This window comes from Narcine bancroftii, chromosome 8 (genome assembly GCF_036971445.1).
Source record: "Narcine bancroftii isolate sNarBan1 chromosome 8, sNarBan1.hap1, whole genome shotgun sequence".
Taxonomy (NCBI): domain Eukaryota; kingdom Metazoa; phylum Chordata; class Chondrichthyes; order Torpediniformes; family Narcinidae; genus Narcine; species Narcine bancroftii.
The window spans coordinates 147883993-147910183 of NC_091476.1; the positions used below are offsets into that span (position 1 = coordinate 147883993).

At 42.7% G+C, this 26191-nt stretch overlaps 1 protein-coding gene and 1 long non-coding RNA gene across 8 annotated transcripts in view; one reads left to right on the forward strand and one right to left on the reverse strand.

Annotated features, from left to right (window-relative positions):
- LOC138741341 (uncharacterized) overlaps window positions 1-12522 on the reverse strand; it is a 99359-nt gene extending 86837 nt beyond the window's left edge. The window contains exons 1-4 of one of the 3 annotated variants that reach the window (XR_011343462.1): window positions 12131-12516; window positions 6906-7048; window positions 4568-4697; window positions 3114-3241 (exon numbers count right to left, since the gene is read on the reverse strand). This is a non-coding gene — a long non-coding RNA (uncharacterized lncRNA). Of the gene's footprint in view, window positions 1-3059; window positions 3242-4567; window positions 4698-6808; window positions 7049-12130 lie in introns of those variants that run through there. The other 2 variants (XR_011343461.1, XR_011343460.1) reach the window with 2 other exon arrangements.
- Window positions 12236-26191, forward strand: part of LOC138741337 (eyes absent homolog 3-like) — a 67162-nt gene continuing 53206 nt past the window's right edge. For 4 of the 5 annotated variants that reach the window (XM_069895227.1, XM_069895229.1, XM_069895230.1 and 1 more), the window contains exon 1: window positions 12236-12502. The gene's annotated coding sequence lies outside the window, so the exon portion shown is untranslated. Of the gene's footprint in view, window positions 12503-25276; window positions 25413-26191 lie in introns of all 5 variants that reach the window. The other variant, XM_069895228.1, reaches the window with a different exon arrangement.

The following is a 26191-nucleotide window of genomic DNA, read 5'->3' on the forward strand; positions in this document are numbered from 1 at the left end:
CAGTTACGCGAGGTTGGTGCCGACGTGGTGTGGACCCCACCCGTTGACAATCGCCGCGGTCGGGGCTGTGTCAAAATCGACGCTAGAGGTCTGATCGGCCAAGTTTCTTCAACAATTCCAGGCTGATTAGTAGCCGTTTATTTAACCATTTGAGCTTTAATCTTTCTCATAACTACTTGTAAGGTTCTTCAACAGAATAATCAACAGTTGTAAAAGAATTTTTTTGAAACTTTTAAACGGGTTTTGAATAGTTCTGCCAGGGCAATTGGAATATGAAATGAGCTTCCTGACGAAGTGTTAGAGCCAGGTACGCTAGCTTCCTTGAATAATTACATAGATGGGAGATGCTTTGGAGGGATATGGGTGTAATGAGGGCAAGTGGGACTAAAGCAGGAGGGCACATTGTTCAGCATGTGGGCCAGTTTCCATGTTGTAAGACTCTATAAAAATGATCTATAACAAAACACTAATAATCTAGAACCCTGGCCCCACACTCAGCCCTGGAACACCTGGACAACAAAGACACCTACATCAGATTACTCTTTATCAAGTTCAGCTCAGCTTTCAGAACAACAGTCCCTAGACAACTAATCCCTTAGCAACGTGACCGCAGTCTCAGTAATCTTCTCTGCAATTGGAACCCTTTCTATTCGCAGGCTGCAGAGAGGATCGGTGACAGCAACTCCTTCACAAATGTCCTCAAATGGGGTACCACAAGGCTGCATACTCAGTCCCCTATTATTCTCCCTGTACACTGTAAGGTAAAACATCATGAGATGGGAATGTGTAGGGAGTTACCCTGTACAGGGCAGTAACAAGAAGGGGAGGTGTCCTTGTACTCCTGTTAGGTAAAACATCATGAGATGGGAATGTACAGGGCTGTAACAAGATGTGAATGCATCCTTGTACTTACAAGATAAGAGAGACATTGATGGATTGAGAGGCAGGAAGCTAGCAGGGAAAGGATAGCAACAGTTTTAGTCATTGGACAAGTAATGATATGATGATGTTCTAAGCATGTATCCAAGGGTATAAAAAATCACCATTTTGCTGATAACGGCAGAATGCATTCTCCGACTAACCTGGTTGGTCGCAAGTGTTACAATCCGGTAATAAAGAACAAAGAACCCTGATTTCGACTCAGCCTGGTGTTTGTCTCACTCATTCATGAACAAAGCAGACCTAACAACACCCACGACAGCCAATTGTTCACTTCAGGAAGGGAAAGACAGAGGTATGCAATCCAATGATTATTGGATTATTCTAGAGATGGAGAGACTGAGCAAATTTAAGTTATTGGGAGTCACTCTCAGAGGATATTTTCTGGACCAAACATACTGAAGGTATTGTGAAGAAAGCAGGTCAACACCTCTACTCCCACAGGAGTTTGCGGAGGTTTGGTATGACAAATCCTGGTAAATTTCTACAGATGTGTGGTGGAAAGTGTGCTGACTGGCCGCATCAAGGTAAAACCCTCCAAAAGGTAGTGGACACAGTCCAGAACATCACAGGCAAAACCCTCCACTCAAGAACATCTATAGGGAACGTTGCCGTCAGAGAGCAGCAGCAATCATCAAGGATCCACACCACCCAGCACACGCTCAGTTCTCGCTGTTACCATCAGTAAAGAGGTATAGGTGCTACAAGACTTGCACCACCAGGTTCAGGAAGAGCTGGTGCCCCTCCACCATCAGACTCCTCAACAACAAACTCAATTAGGGATTCATTTAAGGACTTGTTCACTTTATTGATTTTTTAAAATTCTCTCTGTATGGAGAGTTGATTTGTTATCTGTTTAGTTATTTATTTGTTTACATGTATACGCTGTGTAATTTTTATCTTGCTCTACCAATAAGTGCTAATTCAACCTTGCCCGCAGAAAAATAATCTCAGAATTGTATGTGATGCCACGAATGTACTCTGACAATAAATCTGAATTTCCATTGCCTTGGAAAAGCAGTCAACATATTACCCATTCCACTCTGGCCACTCTCTCTTCATCCCCCTTCCCACCAGATTCAAAGAGTTTATTTCCTGCTATTATCAGACACTTGAATCAACCCCAAAATAGTAAAATTGCTTTTGCTCCATACCAACTGATCTTTCTCCATAAATTGGCACTTTTGCACGGTGTCTTACTTGTACTATGTTTGAGATGTCCAACTAGACTGCTCGCAAAATAACCTCTTGGATATGTGGCAATATGTGAACTTGAACTCTCTTGACTACAGCAATGCCGTATTGGCAGATTTTCCCAACTATTGTATATTACTCCTATTTATCTACAAACACATTTCAAATTCTATTTTTTTTGTTGCATGGTAGTATAATGCATTTTTCAATGAACCCATGGAGCTTAGAGGAAACATGAACGGCAAGGCTCCGTTGAGCTTAAAGGGAGTGTGGGAATTTGGGCCTGGGGAGTTAAAAGGAAAACACTAAGTGAACCAGTTGTTGAACATCAAGATTTCTGAACAATAGAGGACTAATAGAGGCTTACAATAATACTCAATGCAAGAATATGATGGAGCACTTGAATATTCAAAATATGCTAAGCAAGTAAGATGGGTTTGCTGAACAGAGCAGGGTCTAAAAGTAGTCGTGCACTGGGGTGGTGGAGGTGGGATTTAAAATGTACTCACTGACATCTGGAAGTCAGGTGAAGTCTCTGTACTTTGTATGGCATAGCTTCCTCTGGTACTTGTGGCTTGATGCTGAACATGGGGTGGCATGGTTGGCATAGCAGTTAACGTAACACCTTTACAACGTCAGTAATCGGGACCAGGGTTCGAATCCCATGCTGTAAGGTGTTGGTATGTTCTCCCTGTGTCTACATGGGTTTCCTCTGGGGTTTCCGGTTTCCTCCACCGTTCAAAATGTACCGAGGGTGTAAGTTAATTGGGTATAAATTGGGTGGCACGGACTCGTGAGCCGAAATGGCCTGCTACCATGCTGTATGTATAAATTTTTTAAAATGATAATCTTCACCATGTGTGTCTAGAAGATCATTCCCCCCCCCCCCCCCCTTCCCCATATCTCACCACCCACCCCCCGGGACATCTCCTGTTTTGCATTTCCTCCAGAAATTATAAATGATAAACAGCAACTAGAACCTCTGGAGACTGCAGCATATACATGTGGTGCTGTTCTTCACTCTTTCCCAAATCACGTTCTTTAGTAGAATCCCGAAGAGATATAGATAGGCTTTAACTACTGCAAGCCTCTCACGAAAGTGGCAGCCCTGTTGGTCAAAGAACATCACGGTTAGTCCTGCTACACCTAGCACTCAGACAAATAACCAGGTGTCAGATGCCTGCACTGCAATTGACGGTACAGGTCAATTGCATATCACAATTAAACACCCCCTTTCAGGGTCTACTTAATTTATACAGTTTTTCAAGTTTCTCCCAAAAACTATAGACATTGATTTTTGGGTACTATTATACATTTTAAATTTTCTCCCTAAAAGGGCTTCAAGAAACTTAACTTTATCTATTAACTTTCAAAATAGAAGTAACAATTACAAATCTTTTTTGTCCCCCTGCACTCACATTCAAAGTTATTAAGTATTTGATTTCCTGGACCTTGGTCAATCTTTATGTTTTGGTAATAAGATTTTATGATTTTTTTTCCTCAAATGAATCACTCTCTGCATTAAAAGTCACATCAGCCAACCTACTATTATGCTAAAGTCTGTAGTTTATCTCCTCAAAATTATATGATTATCCCAGTTGTTTATGAAGCTTCCTACATCTCTGTCATCTGCACCTCTTATATCACGCATACTTTATCTAAATACCAGATTGGGCTTTTGGATTTGGTAGAAGAATTGGAACTCAGACTTCTCTAAGTTTAGCGAAACTTATTAATTCTAACCTTTAATTTCCTGTACATCAACTCACTTCTTAATCTTGTGTATAATCTTCAACCAGGGTCTATTATGCATCTCAACAATTGAGATCCAGAAAGAAAATCAAATTTCTACAGGTGCACTGTAGAAAACCAGAGTGACTGGTTTTATAATTCGTTTTGTAATTCAATGGCCCAGGAACATAGAAAGCTACAGAAGGTATCAAATAATACTTCATAGGCCCTGACCTCCCAACTATGCGAGGAACTGCATCAAGAAGACAACGAATATCATAAAGGACCCCCACCACTCTGGTCGCAATCTCTTCTCATTACTACCTTCAGGCAGAAGGTACAGAAGACTGAAGACTAAAGACCAGCATCTCTCGGTTCAAGAACAGTTTCTTTCCAACAGCGATCAGAGTCTTGAACCTCCTCTTGTTATTACTAATCAAGGACTACTCTGACACAACAAAAGGACTGTCTGCATTATTTTTTATTGAACTCTCTTTGGTATTTATTATCTCCTTTTAATTTCATTTAATGGACACTACTGGAGCTGTGTTTTTTCTTTTATGATGTACCCTGCTCAGCTACAGCAAGTCAGAATTTTGGTGCATCTATACATTGTACAATGCACATATATAATAACCTCGCTATAAATTCATTAAGAAAAATGTCCAAAAGTACAGCTGCTAAATTAAGCAGATGAACTTACCAATGAAAGACTGTCTCAGCATAATTTTGTCAATGCTTTTCCTTTACTGTCAGCTGTAGCAATCTATTGATGAAGACCAGGAGTGGGGCATACTCAATTTCCAAGCCCAACCACCAACCACCAGAGCTCCCTAGAAGACAGAATGAATGAAAGAGAGAGCTGTGGAGGAAATAAGAAGGGGTTTGGAAGGTGTTGAAAAGGAAAAAGGTACAGAATGGCAGGAACTGCAACACCACAAAATGGAACTTCAATCTCTTCTCCTTGAGAAACTTTTGGAAAATATTTTTGGAATGGTTAATACTTCTTCATTATGTGCCTGACATACATTGATTCAGTTTAAAGTAGTACATCAGGTTCCTATGTTGAAAGATAAATTGGCCTGTATCTTTCCCAATATCAGTCCTATGTGCAATAGATATAAATCACAAGTGGCCACACTATGTTGTGGTCTTGCTCTGATTTGGAAAAGTATTGGACAGATATTTTCAAGACTTTGTCAATTATACTGGGTATTAGAATGCAACCTAATCCATTGACTGCTATTTTTGGAATTATATTTCCAGAGGTTGTTTGACTTCCCACCTCTGCACATCAGGTTGAGGCATTTACTACACTGTTGGCCAGAAGAGCCATTTTATTTAAATGGAAAGATCCTAATTCACCTACTTTGATGCAATGGCTCTCTCAAGTTAAGTCGTGTTTAAATTTAGAAAAAATTAAAGTTGCACTTTTGATACCTCTGTTAAGTTTGAAGAGACTAAGCATCCTTTTATAAATTATTTTTGTATGAGTTAATTTGTATTTTGACTTTACCTTCCAGACTGTTCTGGATTTCTGGGTTTTTTTTATTGGCAAGGACCAGATAAATAGTTTGTTCTGATCTGTTGTAGAGAACTCTCAGTTTTGGCTGCCCAGCCTTTTTATTTGTTGCTTTTGTTTGTTGTTTATTTTGGTAGGTGAGATGGGGGTTTAACAATAATTTTTTTTGAATATTCCAAATTGAGGAGAAAGAGACAATATTGTTCAATATATCATTATTATGTATTGCAATATATCGATGTTTGTTTTTATTAAATTCTACATTCTATTCTCCTCATGTATTGTTTACTATAATATGTTTAATAAAAAAGATTGAAAAAGAGATGAGTGCAATGCTCGAGGCACCCAGGACCAGAAGATACAGCAGGGGTGGCCAATCTATGGCCCATTTCTCATTTTTGTGGCCAAGGGTAAATTTTAAAAATAAAATTGTATATGGTCCATGAGAACAATAGTCTCTAACAATAAATTACACCGTATATACAATGCACTTCTTAGTTTTAACACTAGATGTCACTGTCATTTTGAACAACTACTAGACCAACCTTTGAAATGTTACTCATCGATAAAAACATTTATCTCAGATAAAAAAAAGTTTATGTCAGTTAAAAAAACGTTGACCTCAGTTGATTAAACATGATGAAAATTTCAGACTCATTGGGAAAATGAATACTTTATCAAAAAAGTCAAGGGAAAATGTGTTCGTTTGATTTGCAAGGAATCTGGTTTTCTGGCCTATCATTTTTTTTGCAGTGTAACTGGTTGAAAACTGCTGGGTTTAATATTCCCGTGACACCTTATGTTTTTCTGAATCTGGCCCTCAGCTAAAAATGTTTGGCCACTCCTGAGATAAAGGATACAAATCCAGACCAAATATAGACAGAAATCAAAATAACAGGTATACAGACTGACCTCTCCCTAATGATACCACTGGTTTTCCCACAAGGGAATGCATTCCCCGTAGGAGATCTCTCCCAGCAACAAGGTGTGGGCAGAGGCCTCAGGACTATATGGTAGGGAAGATTTTACTATTCGACAGCACATTAGCAACATTTGACAAATCCTCTATAGAGAAATATTATTTATTGAATATTTTATTTCTCATTTGTTAATGCTTCTGGAAAGAGTTTATCCAAAACTATTATTAAACATTTATTTTAATAAGAAAAAGTTTAACATTACATATGTTGAAAGAAGAGAAAACATGCAGATGTTGTTGAAAATTTTCAATAAATATTTAGTTCGGCCCTCGACTTAGTCCAAGTTTTTAATTTTGGCCCTCCGTGAATTTGAGTTTGACACACCTGTTCTAAACAAAGCTGTGGATATAAAATTTGCATCATTCAACAAGTGCAGTGTCAAGCTTATTGCATGATGCAATACTGCCTTGGAATATCTTGCCAAAGTCAAGATGGGACTAACCTTTTTGTAAATGTGCATTAGCACACCTCAGCATTTATTGGAGGTGTTTACTCTAGTTGTGGTTTGACACTATGGATGAAGGATACAATTGTGGTACCTCCAGTCTGGGTATCCTGCTGCAGAGCAGCCAAGAAACTTTTACTTCCAGCAGTGTTATTCTAGTCAAAAGGAATGGATGGGGCCCATCAGCTTTCTACAAGGTTAATGTCTGGTCAAGACTCTCAGAAGAGCAGCAAACATCTGTGGAAATAAAAACATTTGATGTTTCAGTTACAGGACTCTTCAGTAGAAAAGTTTAGACCAGTAGTTCTCAACCTTTTTGCTTCCACTCACTTTAAGTATGCTCTGTGTTTAGTGAGGTATTGCTTAAGGTGGTATGTGGGTGGAAAGAAAAAGTTTGAGAACCATTATTTTAATCATACCTAATCGATTTATGTGCATGGTTTCATAACTCTGAAGGAAATGGGCCAATGACAATTTTTCTCAAGCAAAATATTTCAGTAACGATTGGGTCTAGAGCAGTGATTCTCAACCTTCCCTTCCCACTCACATACCTCCTTAAGCAATCCCTTACTAATCACAGAGCACCGATGGTATCTTCTTCTTTGGCTTGGCTTCGCGGACGAAGATTTATGGAGGAGGTAAATGTCCACGTCAGCTGCAGGCTCGTTTGTGGCTGACAAGTCCGATGCAGGACAGGCAGACACGGTTGCAGCGGAAAATTGGTTGGTTGGGGTTGGGTGTTGGGTTTTTCCTCCTTTGCCTTTTGTCAGTGAGGTGGGCTCTGCGGTCTTCTTCAAAGGAGGTTGCTGCCCGCCGAACTGTGAGGCGCCAAGATGCACGGTTTGAGGCGATATCAGCCCACTGGCAGTGGTCAATGTGGCAGGCACCAAGAGATTTCTTTAGGCAGTCCTTGTATCTTTTCTTTGGTGCACCTCTGTCACGGTGGCCAGTGGAGAGCTCGCCATATAACACGATCTTGGGAAGGCGATGGTCCTCCATTCTGGAGACGTGACCCACCCAGCGCAGCTGGATCTTCAGCAGCGTGGACTCGATGCTGTCGGCCTCTGCCATCTCGAGTACTTCGACGTTAGAGATGAAAGCACTCCAGTGAATGTTGAGGATGGAGCGGAGACAACGCTGGTGGAAGCGTTCTAGGAGCCGTAGGTGATGCCGGTAGAGGACCCATGCTTCGGAGCCAAACAGTGTGGGTATGACAACGGCTCTGTATACGCTTATTTTTGTGAGGTTTTTCAGTTGGTTGTTTTTCCAGACTCTTTTGTGTAGTCTTCCAAAGGCGCTATTTGCCTTGGCGAGTCTGTTGTCTATCTCGTTGTCAATCCTTGCATCTGATGAAATGGTGCAGCCAAGATAGGTAAACTGGTTGACCGTTTTGAGTTTTGTGTGCCCGATGGAGATGTGGGGGGGCTGGTAGTTATGGTGGGGAGCTGGCTGATGGAGGACCTCAGTTTTCTTCAGGCTGACTTCCAGGCCAAACATTTTGGCAGTTTCCGCAAAACAGGACGTCAAGCGCTGAAGAGCTGGCTCTGAATGGGCAACTAAAGCGGCATCGTCTGCAAAGAGTAGTTCACGGACTACTATACTGATGGTATAGGGATTACTTAAAGTGGTATTTAAGTGGAAAGAAAAAGGTTGATAACCACAGGTCTAGGCTGCATTGTTCTCCATGCTGGAACTGGTGAAGAGGAAAAATACAAAATAGTTTACGTAACATGGAAGGTAGGGAGGAGGGGATGTCTTTGATCGGGTGAGACAAGATGACAAAATTAAAGTCAGTATAAGCATTCTTTTATGTCAGTGGCAAAGCTTCAAGACATTTCCATCAGGCCAAACTGTACAGAAATAATGATGACAGGCAGACATGGTCTAAAGTTGGAAAATGCAAAGGCCACAGTCAGAAAGGTTGGAATGGTAGTGGGCTGGAGAACTGGAGTGGCAGGCAACAGAAAACCTGGGGCTGTCTGTCAACATTCAGACAAACTGTGATGTTTTCCACATTATGGTGCACTGAATGTTGGTCTTCCAATTTACAGGTGGTCTTGGTTTAGCAGTGCATGAAGCCATCGATAGACATGTCAGTCCAGGAGTTGCATGCAGAATTAAAATGATTGGCCACTGGAAGATCCCTGACTCTGATGCGGATAGAGCGAAGGTGCTCAGTGAAGTGACCTACCAGTCTGCGCCCAGACTCTCCGATGTAGAAAGGCACAACATTGAATTGTCCGGTTACTGCTACTCTACTACCCATTCTCGCTTTCTTTTCCATCCTTCTGTCTCCTTTTCTCCAGTTCTACACTCCCTTCCCTCTCCATTCAAAGTGCCATCCCCCTCCCGTGTTTGATGGTGTGCCCTCCCTCTCTTAGCTACCTATTACCTCCTGCATGTGGGACTATGCTCCGCTATCCTGCCACTCCACCACCCCCCCCCCCCCACACCACCATTTTATTCAGGCATCCGACTACATTTTGCTCATATTTTGATGAAGGGCTCAAGCCTGAAATATTGCTTGTGTATATTTCTTTGCTATATAACAGGAGGCAACAACAACTACAATTTGGAGGGTCAGAACCATGATAGATGGAGAAACATGATCGCCCTCACTGAATAGCAAGGCACCTGAACAATATAAAGCATTGTTTGACCTGCGGAGTTTCTCTGCAGACTTCCTTCTTTTACTTTTAGCTTCTACTGTTCTGTGAATAAAATTAAAAATTTAACTGGGTTCCTGCATGGTGGGAAGTGGTGAAAGATCAGGACATGTATTTCCTGCTGTTGCATCTGACAGTCCCTTCAGGAGCGGTTTTTGTGGAGTAAATAGGGGAAGAGGGAGTCACTAGGCTAAGTGTTCTTTTGAAATGGTGAAAGTGAAGGAGAAAATATGTCTGGTGGTGACAGTTAGAGAAAATGAAAAATAAAAATTAATTGAATGCAGGGATAGTTAGAGTGGAGATAAGGAGCAGGGAATCCTTCTGGAAGAGGGAGGTGTAATTAGAGAGGCAGGGAATGCATGAGATGCTGTTAGGGGTTATCGTCTACTGATCCAGTTTCCCATTTTCTCTGCAACTTAAAAGTGATTTGTTTTCTCTCTTTCCCTGTCTAATCTCCTATCTGCCTGAAACTTCAAGTTTTTTTTCATTCCAGGGAAGCTGCTTGACCCACTGAGTTCTGTATTTCCACAAATCCCATTCCTACATATCAGTTTAATTTTATTTGTTAATGTGTCAATAGATATTCTTGGTTTATAGTCATTGTTGTACAGTTCAGAAAGAGGCCTCCATTTGCATGGTGTTCCAGCATGATCTTATCCACAAGATCTTTAATTTTGAAGATTTTCATCATCTTCAAGTTTGTTTTTTTGTCAGAATCTGCTAAGTGCAATTTGTTTGTAAAAACATGATGCTGGAGAAATTCAGCAGGTCAAAAAGTGTCCTTTATGTAGCAAAGGTAAAGATGCAGAATCAATGTTTTGGGATTGAGCTCTTCATCAAGCTATGGAAGAATGTTGCCAGGCCCAAACAGAATGGTTGGGGGAGGGTGGAGCAGGAGCACGGTAATAGGTGGATTAGGGAAGGAGGCAAGCTGGGGGGGGGGGGTGGGGGGGAAAGGGGAGGAATGGCTCTGGAAATGAAGGAAGGGGGTGTAAAGCTGGAAGAAAGACAGAGAGATAGAGAAGAGAACAGGGAGTAGGCTAGCAGAAACCTGAGAAGTCTATGTTAATGCCATCCAATTGGAGAGTTCCCAGACAGAATACTATATGTTGTTCCTCCAATTTACGGTGGCCTTAGATTGACAGTACAACAGGTGTTGGACTCTGGCTTTAACTTACTCTTAATTTAGTCTATGTGTAGTCTGAGTCCAGCGCGTTCTTTGAATGAAGTGATAGGAGAAGGTATTCGGTTCAACAGTCAATTTATTACACAGCACAAGAATAAAACTTAACAGAGCTCTGGGTCAGTCTGTTAGTTCATAGGTCACCTGCCAGTGAGCTACTCCCCGAGACTGACCCCTATTGTCCAGTTGGCACAGTTTATATAGGTCAATCTTATCACACAGAACAAAAGTTGTTTTCCCTGCTAGATCTTTTTGCATAAGGGTTATCACAAGTCATCTCCTGTTTTGCAGATTTCTGGGGTGTAGCCTTCCCATGTTAATCCTCCAGGCCAGACTATCCTGTTGTTTAGATCTGAAATTAATTCATCCCCAGATATTTCTAATCACCATTCGGTCCCTGTCTGGCCAATTTCTGCTGTTCTCTTTAACACCTCCTCGTGCCTTAATCTTCCTCCTAGACTGGTTTTCCATTCCCTTTGATTCTTGCGGGCCATTCTTTGTTCTGATCTGGCCTGTGTCTCCTGTGCTACTTCCCACCTCCTTCAGTTGAGCATTCCTCCTAAATCGTTTTATGCATATCCTCTCCCTGTATCTTGGGAGCAGCCAATTTTGTTCAGCCAACTTTGCTCCATGCTGTGACAGCCACTTAGCCACATTCCTCTTTTCCTGACTCATGCAGTCCAAATAAACTTATTGATTAATCATTTATTTCATACTGTTTTAACCCCTAGATTCCAACACAGGCCATGGACAGACGTGCCAACATGGGAGAGTGGGGTGCAGAATTGAAATGGCTGGCCGCTGGAGAGTGAAGGTACTCTGCGAAGCAATCTCCCAGTCTGCAGAGAAAGCTCAACATGAATTTCTCCGGTTTCTGTTTGCCCACTCCCCATTCTCCCTCTCATTCCAATTCTTTGTCTCCTTTCCTCCAGCTCCCCAAGCGAACAAATTGTTGGTGAGGAGGAGCACAGTCCCACAGGCTGCAGTTAATAGGTGGATAAGGGAGGGATGTCGGATCTGTCGACAGTGCCCAATTCGACTTCTCTGGTTTCTGCTAGCCCTCTCCCCATCACCCTCTTTACCCTATTCTGCGGTCTTCTTTCCTCCAGCTCTCCACTCCTTCTCCATTCACAGAGCCTTACCTCCTCCTCCTGTCTGCTATTATGCCCTCCCTCCTTTATCCACCTCTCACCTCCTACTTGTGGTTCCTTGGTCAATCCCCCGCCCACCATTTTGTTCAGACACCTGCCCACATTTTTTTCTACATTGATGAAGGGCTCAAGCCCGAAATGTTGGCATGAGTCGTTATCTTTGCTCTATAAAAGGACCTGCTCAGTTTCTCCAGCATTGTGTTTTTACTTCAGCCTCGCTGTCCACAGACTTTGGAGTTTTACAGGTGCAGGTTGTTGGTTTGAAATAGTGACCACGCTGCGAAAAAAAAAATATTTATGGGGGTGGGGGGAAATTTACCTGATGCTGTCTTCAGGAAGGGCGCGGCATGAAAATGAAGTCCCTTCCGTCTGGGTTTGTTGGCGGGAATGACCACGTGCCTCCCCCTCCGCGAGGGGACTAACCGGAAGTCCCAGCGTGCACTGCGGCGCTACCATGGCGGTCAGCAACGTTTAGGCACCGAAGCGAACGGCGGGATGAGGGTGCCTCTTGCGTTCGCCTTCTCGGACTCCGATCCTCGGCGTAGCTGAGCACCCCCTGCCCGCTTCCGTTCACTTGGATATTGAAGCAGTACGTACGTGCGGGCCGGCTTGAGTTTGTGCGTTGGTGCTTTGGGCGACCAGGCTCGATGGGGCAGCGAGGGCGAAGGCCCCGAGCGTGTCCTGCTAAATAGTGAGTATCCGCGGCCAGCTGTGCTGGGACCGGGATTGCGCGTGAGCTGCCAGGCGCCGCTTCCTGCTAAATCGTGTCCCTGGTGTCGTCACTGGAAATGAAGTTGTCTCCTGCTCGTCCAGCAACATTTACGATTAAAATAACTTTTCCTGCCCTCCTTTATATTTTTGTGTAAATAATGGTATGTGAAGTTGTATTTTTAAAACTTTTATAATAAAAAGTAAGGCTTTTTTTTAAATTTGCAGGTTGTTTTATGTACACCAGCCTCTCGTTGTTAATAAATCATTCTGATTATTAACCAAAAAAATTTAAAAACTGACATAAAGTATAGATTTTCTTTTGTTTCAACATTGATCACTTTTGAACCAGTTCTACATTATTGGGACAACCTTTAATTTACTAGGAAATACTCTATAGTGTGTGCTGAAATCGAGAGCAAAGAAAAAGTCAAACTGTCAGGAGGCATTTATGGAGGGAAATAAGCAGTTGGAATTTTGAAAGGAAACCAGTCTTGGAACTGGGTCAACTGTCCATAGTACCTTAGCACAGAAACAGGCTCTTTTTGGCCTTCTAGTTTGTGCCAAACCATTTTTTTTTTGTTGCCCTGCCCTGCACCCAGTCCATAGTCCTCTATACACTCCCATCATGTCAGCTGGCAGCTTGTTCCACATTCCCACTACTCTCCTAAACTTATCCCTCTTTTAATCTTAACCCATTTCTTCTGGTTTGCAGCTCACCTACCATCATAATAAAAAGCTACATGTACTATGTCTATCCCCATCATAATTTTAAATACCTCTATCAAATCTCCCCTCATTCTTGTATGTTCCAGGGAATAAAGTCCTAACCTGTTTAACATTTTCCTGTAAGTCAGTTTCTGAAGTTTGGGCAACATCCTAGTAAATCTTCTCTGCACTCTTTCAATTTTATTGATATCTTTCCTGTAGTTAGGTGAGCAAAACTGCATATAAATACTTCAAATTTGGCCTCACCAATGTCTTCTGCATCTTTACCATAACATCCTAACTCCTGTACTCAATATTTTGATTTATGAAGGCCAAGATGCCAAATGCTCTCTTTATAACACGATATACCTGTGACTCAACTTTCAGGGAATTGTGTGTCTGTATTCCCAGATCCTTCTGTTCTGCCGCACTTCTCAGTGCCCTACTATTTAATGTGAATGTCCTTTCTTGGTTTGTTCTTCCAAAATGCAACACCTCACACTTGTCTGCATTAAATTTCTTCTGTCACTTTTCAGCTCATTTTTCCAGCTGGTCCAGATCCCTCTGCAAGCTTTGAAAACTTTCTTTGCTGTTCACAGTGCCTCCAATCTCAGTATTATCTGTGAACTTGCTGATCTAATTTACCACTATCATCCAGATCATTGATAGAGATAACAAACAGCAATGGTCCCAGCACTGATCCCTCAGGCTCACCACTAATCACAGGCTTCCAGTCTGAGAGGCAATCATCTACTACTATTCTGTCTTCTCCCGTCCAGCTATTGTTGAATCCAGTTCACGACTTCACCTAGCATCCGAACCTTCCTGATTAACCTTGCATGTCCACTTTGTACTTGCTTTCTGACCTGCTGAGTTCCTCCAGTTATTTGTTGCAAGCTTTGTTGTTCTTTTAACATTCTGGGTACTGGTATTTCTGTGCATTTTCACAAATCCTAGATATATACGGGGTAAAACGAAGTCAACAGACACTGATTTTAAGTAAAAACTCAATACTGGAGAAACTCAGCAGGTCGAACAGTGTTCTTTATATGGGAAAGATAAAAATCATAACTATTGTTTCAGGCTTGAGCCCTTCATCAAGATATGAAAAATTGTAGGCAGGCACCTGGCCTCATGTACTTCATGTACTATCTCACCAGGACTACCTGATAATCTATACTTTGTGAATAGCTATCTATAAATTGGACAAACCACACTTGATTTTCAGTCTGCGTATTCATCAACTGGATGACATTAACATCAATTTCTCTGGTTTCTGCTACTCCCTATTCTCCCTCCCTTCCCTTTCCATGTGCCTTCTTTCCTCCATCTCTCCAATCCCTTACTTCTCTGTTCATAAAGCCATTCTCCTGCTTGCAGGTGTGCCCTCCCTCCCTCCCTTATCTATCCATCAGCTGCCTTTGGGTCCGTGCTCCTCCCCTTGACCCCACCATTTTGTTTGGGTGCTTGCCCACATTTGCTGTCTTTTGAATAAAATGATAGAAATTGAACAAAGATAATGAATTATGCGCTTATAGAAGCTCTATTAACATCTACAAAAATCTATGCTAACCGTTCTTTTTAATTTGAGCTTAGAGATGAGCATTTGTTTGGTTAGTGTGACTTCTATATATATATATATATATAAAAAAGATTTTTCGGAGATGAATTGAGAGATGCTAACTTAAATGTTGAATAGAATGCTTAAGCTGTTGGGTGACGTTTGTGTTGAAAATTACCAATAAATCCAATAAACTACATTGGGTTTGTTAATGGAAAAGCAGAATTAACAAGCCAGCATCAGTTGTCCAGAACATGAAGTACAATCTGACGTGTTTTACTCTGCATTGAATAATTATCTCGTTGTTAGAAATGTCCAGTAATACAGATTGAGTTTTAACTGAGTAACATCCATATTTAAAGGATTTGCGCTGTCTAGTAAAAGGTTGATCTACTTGCTCCTGAACCTTTGTTACTTAAAAGAAGATAAAAGTCCAACATTGGATAGATCAGAGAGGAATGAAGTTTTGTGGTAGGAGTGAAGATCTTGCTCGTGTGTGTTTTCATTCATGGGTCTATTTGTAACCCATAGGTTTTATAAAGTCCATGTTAATTGTGAATCCAGTGTTCATAGTATTGCAACATGTAGCTTTTAGATCCTGTTCATGTACGAATCATGTAAACTTTGGCTGCAGAAGAAAGAATGAAATAGTTTGCAGTCCATTTTCAGCTGACCCAAAATTACCTGAATCGAACATTTAACCTGCATTGCTTTGCCTCCTGTTATTGCAAATATTTTAGTCGAAATATTTTTGGTTTCTACAGTTGCCATGATCTGGAAAAGTTTCCTGAGCTATTTGTGTATGGAATCGCTCCATTCCCCTCTTTAAATCTTCTTCAGCCTGAGAAAATCAAGCAGTGCAATTGGATTACAGATATGGAAGTAACAACCATTTAGCAATGTTGGAATTAAAGCTAAGCTACACTTACAGGAGGCAGTATTAACATTGAGTTAGTTATTCAATGTAGAGAAAAAGATATGATCCATGTCAGAATGCACATCAACTTTACTTGTGAAGCAGACACATTAATTCTGCTTTTGTCATTGAGGCTCAGCCAGTATTATTTCTCAAAATAGTTAAAAACACAGAAATGCTGGAGGAATTCAGTTCTCACAACCTCCATAGAAGGTAAAGATATATTACTAATGTTTCAGGGCTGAGCCTTCCTCACCTTAACGCTGGGTGACCTGTTGAGTTTCTCCAGCATTTCTGTTGTTAGTACAATTACAGCATCTACAGACTTTTGTGTTTCACCCCTTTATTTCTCAATATCTCCTTTCAGAAGTGTGTGCTGCTACATGAATCTTGTGAAAGAGTCTGCTTTAAAATGTATTAATTTGTAAAGTGGTGCATATTTGTATTTCTGTTGGTTTCAGAATTGGTCAGTTGGGAATGTGTGATTATGAAATAAATATTTATTGCCTGAAGATGCTGTTTGACCCCCCCTTGAACATCCTGAATATTTCTGTTTAATATGCTGATGCTATTTAACTGGTTAGAATGAATTTACGCAATGATATTTGCCTTTTTTTCCTAGTTAAATGGTATTCATATTTTTAGTCAAATCTACAAGCAGATAGATTGACCCCCCCCCCCCCCCCCAAACTTCTGGTCTTTGTCAATATTTTCCATTGGTTTTGATTTGTCTCTTGTGTGATCTCATCCTGAGAATCTTAAATCATGTTGTACACTGGAATGTCTGAGTGGTCCTTCAGGGTGAATTTGAAATGCTCTTAGTTATGGCGTAGATTTCATTCCCTATGGACCAAGTTTTCTTGAAATAATACCTGATGGCATCAAGATAAGTGATAAAAAATCTCATGAAATAACTGAAGGCTTGTTAGTGAGGAATAGAAATGTATTAAATTATGAAGAAAAGATAGAAGGAGGGAAATTGTTTTCCCTGGCAGGTAAGACTAGAACTGGGGGACATAATTTCAGGATTCAAGGGAGTAAAGTCTTGGGTCAGCACAATATTGTTCCTCCTAATCTATGTCAACCTAGTCTACAAGAATCTAATTTTACTCTACCTCAAACACACAACCTGTTATTTTTCTTGTATTCATTTGTCTATCTAAGAATCTTTTGAATGTCCCTATTGCACCAGCCTCCACCTCTACCCCCGGCAATGCATTCCAGGCACACACCACTTTCTTTTTTTGGGGGTGGTTAAAACTTTCCTCTGTGACATCTCCCCTAACTTTCCTCCACTTACCTTGGATACACGACCTTGTGGTGGTGTGAACAGTGTAAGAAGCATAGCCACCATATTGAGGTGTTAATGATTATTTCATTTGAATCTGGCACGTGCCCCTTTAAGGGCAGCATTGGTTCAGTCATCACGTGCGTGATGACGTCACAGTCCTGCCGGGGGCGCATCCTGTCTGGGAGGTTTGACTGAGGAAGAAACCCCCGATGGCGCCATCTTCCCAGGGCTGACCCACCACGTAGCGTTACAAGCGGGACCAGTTCGCCCTGACCAAGTGCGCCGCCACACAACCACCCTCCCCCCCCCCCCCCCACCAGAAGAGGATGCACGTCCCGCCGCTTGGGTGGGCGGCCCCTTTGCTTGGGCCTGCCCGTTTGCACTGGCTGTGATAAGTTCCTCTCTCCCCCCAACATCCAGGGTGAAGGTTCCGCCGGACCGGTGCAAGACCTTTTACGAGCGGTGCCCCCAATTAATTGGGCAGAGTCGAGCTCCTTGGGGATGTGGACTGGCCGAGTGCCATGGCGGGATGGAGATGGGGGAGCCAGGGAGGCTAGTCTCCTGCGGAGGTCCGCCAGCAAGTTTGCGTCTGTGGACGCAGTGTCAGGTTCAGGGCTAAAAAAACTGACCAGGCAGGGAGAGCGGTGCGCCATATTCCATCTCTGCCAACAAGGATTGCAGATCCTCTTTGGGTACTGTCCTGATCCCGAGGAGGACCTAGGGTAGTTCATCCGCCCAGTCGGGTCTGGCAAGTCTGGCCATGAGCGATGCATTCAGGTGCCTGTGGAACCTCTCCACCAGCCCATTGGACTGCAGGTGGTATGCCGTGGTGTGGTGGAGCTTGACCCACAGGAGTTTAGCCATCCGTGTCCATAGGGCGGACGTGAACTGTGCACCCCTATCACTGGTGATGTGTGCTGGGGCTCCGAATCGGGCTATCCACTGGCTGACCAGAGCCCTGGTGCACGTCTCTGCAGAGGCCTCCTTGATCAGGATAGCCTCGGGCCATCTCGTGGCACGGTCCACTACCGTGAGAAGGTAACGCGCCTCCCTGGATACCGGCAGGGTCCAACAACATTGACGTGGATGTGCTGGAACCTGTGAGCTGCCGAGTCGAAGTGTTGGATGAGGGCCTGCATGTGTCGATGGACCTTGGAGGTCTGGCACCTGGTGCAGCTCCGCCACCTCTTTCTTTAGTCTGTGCCATACGAATTGCTCCGTGACCATCCGCACGGTGGTCTTCACCACCAGGTGAGTGAGGTCATGGATCATGCTGAAGACTCTCACTCTCCTGTATGTTGGGATTACTGGACACGGCAAACCTGTCGAAACGTCAAACCTGTCGAAACGTCGCAGAGCAGCATGTCCGGACTGTTGGGCACTTGGATGTCTTTGAGTTTGAGACCTGAGATGTCGGTCTGCAGGGCTTGTGTCTCCACATTGTTTCTCTGGGCCTGAGCCAGTTGCGCATAATCCAGGCCGGGACAAGAGTGTTGATGGTTGGACGTGAGAGTACGTCTGCCACCACGTTGTCTTTGCCGGCCCTGTACCGGATATCAGTGGTGAACTCCAACACGTACAAGGGGTGGTGCTATTGTCTGACGAACCACAGGTCCTTGGCCATCGCCAATGCCTGTGTGAGGGGCTTGTGATATATGAAAACTGTGAACGGCCTGCCCTCTAGAACGTAACAAAAATGGCGGATGGCCAGGTACAGCGCCAAGAGCTCCCGGTCGAAGATGCTGTATTTGAGTTCCGGCAGGCGTAGCTGTTTGCTGAAAAAGGCCAGCAGGCGCCATTGTCCGTCGAGCCAGTGTTCCAGGGCCCCCCCCCACTGCTGTAGCTGAGGCGTCCTTGGAGAGTGCTGTGTGAACCTCTGGTCCTGAATGTACCAGCAGCATTGCGCTGGCCAGAGCCTCCTTTGTTGCCACGAATGTGTTGTCTGCCTCTTCCAGCCAGGCCAGGGTTTTTTCTTTGGTGGCCATGAGCGCGAACAATGGGCGCATGGTGCGAGCAGCCCCGAGGATGAACCGAGGGTAAAAGTTTACCATCCCCATGAACTCCTGCAAGCCTTTCAGGGTGGAGGGTTTAGGGAAGTGTTGGACGGCCGCCACCTTCTCCAGCACTGGGGCGGCACCAGCAGCCAAAATGGTGTGCCCCAAGAACTGGAGGGACTCTCTGCCAAACTGGCATTTGGCCGCTTTGACCGTGAGGCCGAAATCCACCAGCCGGGCAAAGAGGTGCGGAGATGGGCTTTGTGCTCTTCGGTTGCGACTGGCAATCGGTATATTGTCCAAGTAGATGAACACAAAGTCTAAATCCTTTCCCACCACGTCCATGAGGCGTTGGAATGTTTGGGCCGCGTTCTTTAGACTGAAGGGCATGCGGAGGAACTCGAAGAGGCCAAAGAGGGTGACGATGGCCGTGTTACCCACGTCATCTGGATGTGCCAGGATCTGATGGTATCCTCGCACGAGGTCCACTTTGGAGAAAACCCGGCACCGTGCAGGTTGGCAGAGAAGTCCTGTATGTGGGCCACTAAGTACCTGTCGGGAGTGGTTACATCATTCAACCTAATAATCGTCTAGCCCCCAGACGATTTCAGGACCACGTGGAGTGGCGATGCCCAGGCGGTGTCCGAGCACTGGATTATCCCCAACTTCTGAAGCCTGGAGCACTTCTCTTTCTCCTGCTGGAGTTTTTCAGCCGTCATCTGTCTGGGCCTAGCGTGCAGTAGGGGGCCTTGTGTGGCGATGTGGTGGAAGACCATGCTGGGGCAGGGTGGCATTGTGGTCATCCACCCTCGCTGCCGTGTCTTGGTAAAACATTGTGGTGTTTGCGGAGATGTTGCAAAGCTGGAATTGCGCTTCCGCTTGCCCGAACCACTTTCTCGGGTGGTGGGTCCAAAGGGGGAGGGGGAAGCTTGATGGAGACAGCATTAACCTCTGCTCCATGTTACTTGAGTCCAGAAAAGCGTCTGGGCTTGTCGGGTTCACCACTGTGGCGGTGTGAGCAGTGTAAGAAGCACAGCCACCACGTTGAAGGTCATTAACGACTGTTTCATTTGAATCGAGCGCATCCCCCTATAAGGGTACCTGTCGGGAGCTGCCTGGGTTGGTTTGACTGAGGAAGAAACCCCCGACGGCGCCATGTTCCCTGGGTTGCCCTATCACGTAGCGTTACAAGTGGGGCCAGTTCACCCTGAGCGAGTTCATCGCCACAACTTTGGGTATTTACGATTATTACCCCATGGAAAAAGTTGTTGGCTGTTCACGGTATCTTAGCCCTTCATAATCTTGTGTACTTCTGATAAGTCACTCCTAGTGATTGTATTGTGGTCCTCGTCTCCAATCACATCCTTAATGTCATTCTTTGTCATGTTACGTGTCTTCCACTTTGAATATTGACACAAAGTAATTGTTCAAGGCCTCAGCCGTTTCTACATTACCCTTATTGCTCGTTTTTGACTTCCTTGGGTCCTATGTTCACTTTAGCCACCCTTTTCCATATTTCATAATTATAAACATTTATCATCAGTTTTTATATTTTGTGTTAGTTTACTTTTCATAATCTATCTTCTCTTTCTTCGTTGCTTGCTTAGTTTGTGTTTTTCCTGTTTTTTAGCATTTTTAAGGAATTGCTTCTAAAAAGTAGTGAATCTGGAATTCTCTGCTCAACGATGAGGCTGCCTCATCAAATTTAGTTAAGTCGTAGATTATTGAATGGAGAGTAGGTAGGTAAGTGGAGTCAAGTCCACAGTCAGATCAGCACGATCTTATTGAAAGGTGAAGCAGGCTCAAGAGGTAGATGGCCAGCCCCCATTTCTTGTTTGTGAATCTCCTGATGTGGAAAGATTTTGATATCTACCTTGTCAAAGATTTTGTACATTCAAATAAAATTGCCCTTCATTCTTTCAAACTCCAGGAAACACAGACTTAAACTGTGCAATTTCTATAGCTGTACAGCATAGACAAAGGCCCATTGGCCTCTGCATCTGTGCTGTGTACCATATCGATCTACTAATCCCACTTGCCTACATTAAATCTATATTCTTCTGTGATTTGCTCATTCAAGTATCAGTCCAAATGGTTCTCAAGTATCTTTACTGTTCCTTCCTCCACCTCTGCCACTGGCACCTCATTCTAGATGCCACATTCAATGGGGAAAATGTATTCTTCAGATCTCCTTAAAACCTCTTCCCTCTCACCTCAAATGTATGCCCTCTTGTTTTTGACACCATTGCTATGTGAAACAGACACTGGCTAACTATCCAATTTATGCCCCTCTTAATTCTTTATATCTTTATTATGTTACCTCAACATCCTTGACTTGTAGATAGAAAGTGTTCAATCTTTCTGGACCATCAGAGCTTTTGGTGGCCCTGGAATAGTTTATGGTGGTTTCAGGTTAGAGTAGTGCGCTGAAGTTTGAGCCTGATAATCATTGGTAAAACAAATTGTGTCAAACCCGGAGGTGCTGAACTTCAGGTTTCTATACCTTTTATCTTGAAGGGAACAGAGAGAAAACTCTGTGACCAGGGTGACAAGAGTTCTTCAAGTTGGCTGCTTTCTTGTGGCAGAACATCACACAGATGAACAAGAACATCTAGAACCCTTCGTGTATGTCGCTCCTTGTACCAATGTATTTGAAAATAATACTGAATAAATGGTACTGCATAGCTGGAGAACATTGGCATGGTTAGCGCAACACTGTTACAGCAACTGCGGACAGGGTTTGAATCTTGTGCTTTCTGTAAAGAGTTGGTACATTCTCCGCGTGTCTGCATTGGCTTTTCTCCAGTTTCCTCCCACCATTCAAAACACATTGGGGTTGTCGGCATGGGCTCATGTGCCGATAGAGCCTGTTACAATGCTGATTGTTTAAATTTTTAAAAAATTAATTTAATAAAATTAAATTAAAATCGCTTGTGATGGGTTTTTGAAACAGCCATTCATTTAGCTCCATTTTTCAAACTTCTGAAATGATCAGTTCTGTTTCTACTCATCCAGATCATAATTGTCGTGTTAACATTATTTGTGCATCAGGTTTTTGCGTTCAAAATTCCATGTATTTGGATATTTGATATCGGTTGCTGTGATACTGGTACTGTTTGCTTGCCAATTCATGTAGATGGTCATGAGCCATTGTATCTGTTCATCATTTTGACAAAGTTTTAGTGATACATGTTTGAATTGTACTTCTTCCTGTGCTATTTTTGAGGAGCTGGTATTTGCTGCTCACCCAAATAAGAATTTCAATCTGCATTTAGTAGTATCTTGATCTTAATTGCCCATAAATCAAAATCAAGGATTTTCCATCAAGTCAGAAAGAAGCTGGTCAGATTGGTGTAAGGACAGCATGACATCAATTACAAATGCAAGATGTGGAGTAGTTCAATATAATTTTTTACCCCAATTATATCTAAACCCCACAGAAGTTTATATAGATCATAAACAGAAATAACATAACATAACATAACAATTACAGCACGGAAACAGGCCATTAGGCCCTTCTAGTCCGCACCAAGCCAAACACTCCTCTCTAGTCCCACCTACCTGCACAATGACCATAACCCTCCACCTTCTTCTCATCCATATACCTGTCCAGCTTTTTCTTAAATAATAAAATTGACTCTGCCGCCACTATTTCTCCCGGAAGCTCGTTCCACACCACTACCACTCTCTGAGTAAAGAAGTTCCCCCTCATGTTACCTCTAAACCTCTGCCCCATAACTCTTAACTTATGTCCTCTTGTTTCAATCTCTCCTACTCTTAACGGAAATAGTCTATCCCTTTCATAATCTTAAATACCTGTATCAAATCCCCTCAACCTTCTACGCTCCAAAGAATAAAGACCTAATCTGCCCAATCTCTCCTGTACTCTAGATGCTTAAACCCAGGTAACATTCTGGTAAACCTTCTCTGCACTCTCTCCACTCTGTTTATATCCTTCCTATAATTAGGCGACCAGAACTGCACACAGAACTCTAAATTAGGCCGCACCAACGCCTTATACAATCTCAACATCACTTCCCAACTCCTATATTCCATGCAATGATTGATAAAGGCCAGCATACTAAAAGCCTTCTTCACCACCCTATTCACATGAGTTTCTACCTTCAGGGAACGATGTACCGTTACTCCTAAATCCTTCTGCTCTTCTGTATTCATCAGTGCTCTCCCATTTACTATGTATGTCCTGTTCTGATTCTTCTGACCAAAATGAAGCACCTCACACTTATCAGCATTAAATTCCATCTGCCATTTTTCAGCCCACTTTTCTAAGCAGCCCAAATCCCTCTGCAATCCTTGAAAACCTTCTTCATTATCCACTATTCCGCCTATCTTATTTACTAATCCAATTCACCACCCCATCATCTAGATCATTAATGTATATAACGAACAACAATGGGCCCAATACAGATCCCTGAGGCACGCCACTGGTCACCGGCCTCCAACCTGACAGACATTTTTCCACTACCACTTTCAGCCAATGTTCAATCCATTTGACTATCTCAAAATTTATACCTAAAGACTGCACCTTCCTAACTAACCTTCCATGTGGTACCTTATCGAAGGCCTTACTGAAGTCCATATAGACAACATCCACCGCGCTACCCTCATCCACATTCCTAGTCACCTCGTCAAAAAATTCAATAAGATTGGTCAAACAGGACCTTCCGCCCACAAATCCGTGTTGAGTGCTCCTGATCAGACCCTGTCTATCCAGATATTTATAAGTACTATCTCTAAGAACTTTCTCCATTAATTTACCGACCACAGACGTCAAACTTACAGGCCGATAATTGCCAGGCTTCCTCCTTGAACCCTTTTTAAATAACGGAACCACATGCGCAATACGCCAATCCTCCGGCACTATCCCCATCTCTAATGACATTTGGAAAATTACCGTCAGAGCCTCTGCTATTTCCTCCTTTACTTCTCTCAATGTCCTAGGGAAGATCCCGTCTGGTCCCGGAGACTTATCCACCTTTATATTCCTCAAAAGCCCTAACACTACATCTTTCGTAATCACTATATTCTCCATATTTACCCAATTTGCTTTTTTTATCTCACATATCCCAATATCCTTCTCCTTGGTGAATACCGAAGAAAAGAAACTGTTCAATATCTCCCCCATTTCTCTAGGCTCCACATACAGTTTTCTGCTCTGATTCTTTAAGGAACCAATTTTGTCTCTCGCTTTCCTTTTACCATTAACATATTTGTAGAACCCTTTTGGATTAATTTTCACCCTGCTTGCTATAGTCTCCTCGTACCTTCTTTTAGCTTTCCTAATTCCTCTCTTAAGATTCCTCTTACATTCAATGTATTTTTCAAACATCTCCTTAATTCCATGCTTCTTATACCTAATGTACACCTCCCTTTTTGTTCGAACCAAGTTTCCAATATTCCTTGAAAACCACGGCTCTCTCAAACCTTTTGCCCCTCCTTTTAACCTAACAGGAACATAAAGCTTTTGCACTCTCAAAATCTGATCTTTAAAAGACTTCCACCTCTACTACATCCTGCCTATAAAACAAATTGTCCCAATGCACACCCTGTAAGTCCTTTCACATCTCCTCAAATCTAGCTTTTCCCCAATCAAAAACCTCAACCCTTGGCCCTGACTTATCTCTTTCCATAATGGCATTGAAGCTGATGGCATTATGATCACTGGACCCGAAGTGCTCGCCAACACTAACCTCCATCACTTGACCCATCCCATTTGCCAGCAGTAGATCTAACACTGCTCCTTCTCTGGTCGGCACCTCTACATATTGTTGTAAAAAACTATCTTGCACACATTTCACAAACTCTAACCCATCCAGCCCTTTCACAGAATGTGTTTCCCAATCTATATGTGGAAAATTAAAATCTCCCATAATTACAACCCTGTGCTTATCACAAATATCCACTATCTCCCTACAGATTTGTTCCTCTAGGTCTCGGTCCCCTCCGGGTGGTCTATAATACACCCCTACAAGTGTAACCTCTCCTTTCCCACTCCTCAGTTCCACCCAAATAGCCTCTGTGGACGAGCCCTCTAATCTATCCTGCCTAAGCACCGCTGTAATATTCTCCCTGACAAGCAATGCAACACCACCTCCTCTTGCCCCTCCGACTCTATCACACCTAAAGCAACGAAACCCAGGGATATTCAGCTGCCAATCACATCCCTCCTGCAACCATGTCTCACTAATTGCTACCACATCATACTTCCAAGTATCAATCCACACCTTCAGCTCATCCACCTTTTTAATATCAGAGATGTGTTTCAGATGTGGGACTGAGACGGGAACTTTTCTACATACTACGTGGTCGTACGTGAAGGTGAGGCCATTTTGGCAAGACATCTCAGAAAAATTAGGATAACAGGAGTGGCCTTCACCGGTGACCTGGAGCTATATCTACTAGGTAATTTTATGGGAATGAGTGTCAAATTGAATAATCAAATCTCATTTATTAAAAAAATCACTGGTGATAGCAAAAAATGTATTGCGATCACTTGGAAGTCTGACTCCCCTCTACTTGTAGCACGATGGACTGAGGAAATGAACACCTGTATGGGGGAAAAAAAATCTTTTTTTTTAAAGATCTGGCAGCCATACATGGACCACAGAGGCCCAAATATAGTAACAGAAAGGAATATAAATGCTTTTATACATACCCAAAAGTGATATCCCCAATTATATTCTATATTTAAAAAATATGTAAGCTCTGACGGTGTTCAGATCTGTATGTATGGAAGGAGGAAGGGATTGATTTTATTGTTGTTTGTAAGAAAAATTTTAATATATTGTGATATTGAAGATTTTATTATGTATATTTTTGATTTTAAAAAGTCAAAAATAAAAATTAAAAAAAAAAAAGATTTTCAATCAAGTTTCTTAAGTACCTGGCATGAATAATATTAAGGTAGATATGAGGGCCATCTGAAATTTTGAAACTGTCTGTCTGGGGCACATATGGAAATCCCAGTTGTTTCTTCCCTAGTGTAAGGCAGACTAAGAATGTTCTTGGTTCTAGACTCAAATGAGATAGGTCTTGGATGTTTGGAAAGATGATTTTGATGGCGCTGTAATTTCATTTATAATTAGTGAAAAGTTGCTGGATCTCTTCGTTTTTAAATGGTCTAGATAAGTCAGTGAATCACTCTTTCTGGGTAGAAATGGAACTGCAGTTCTCCAAAAAAA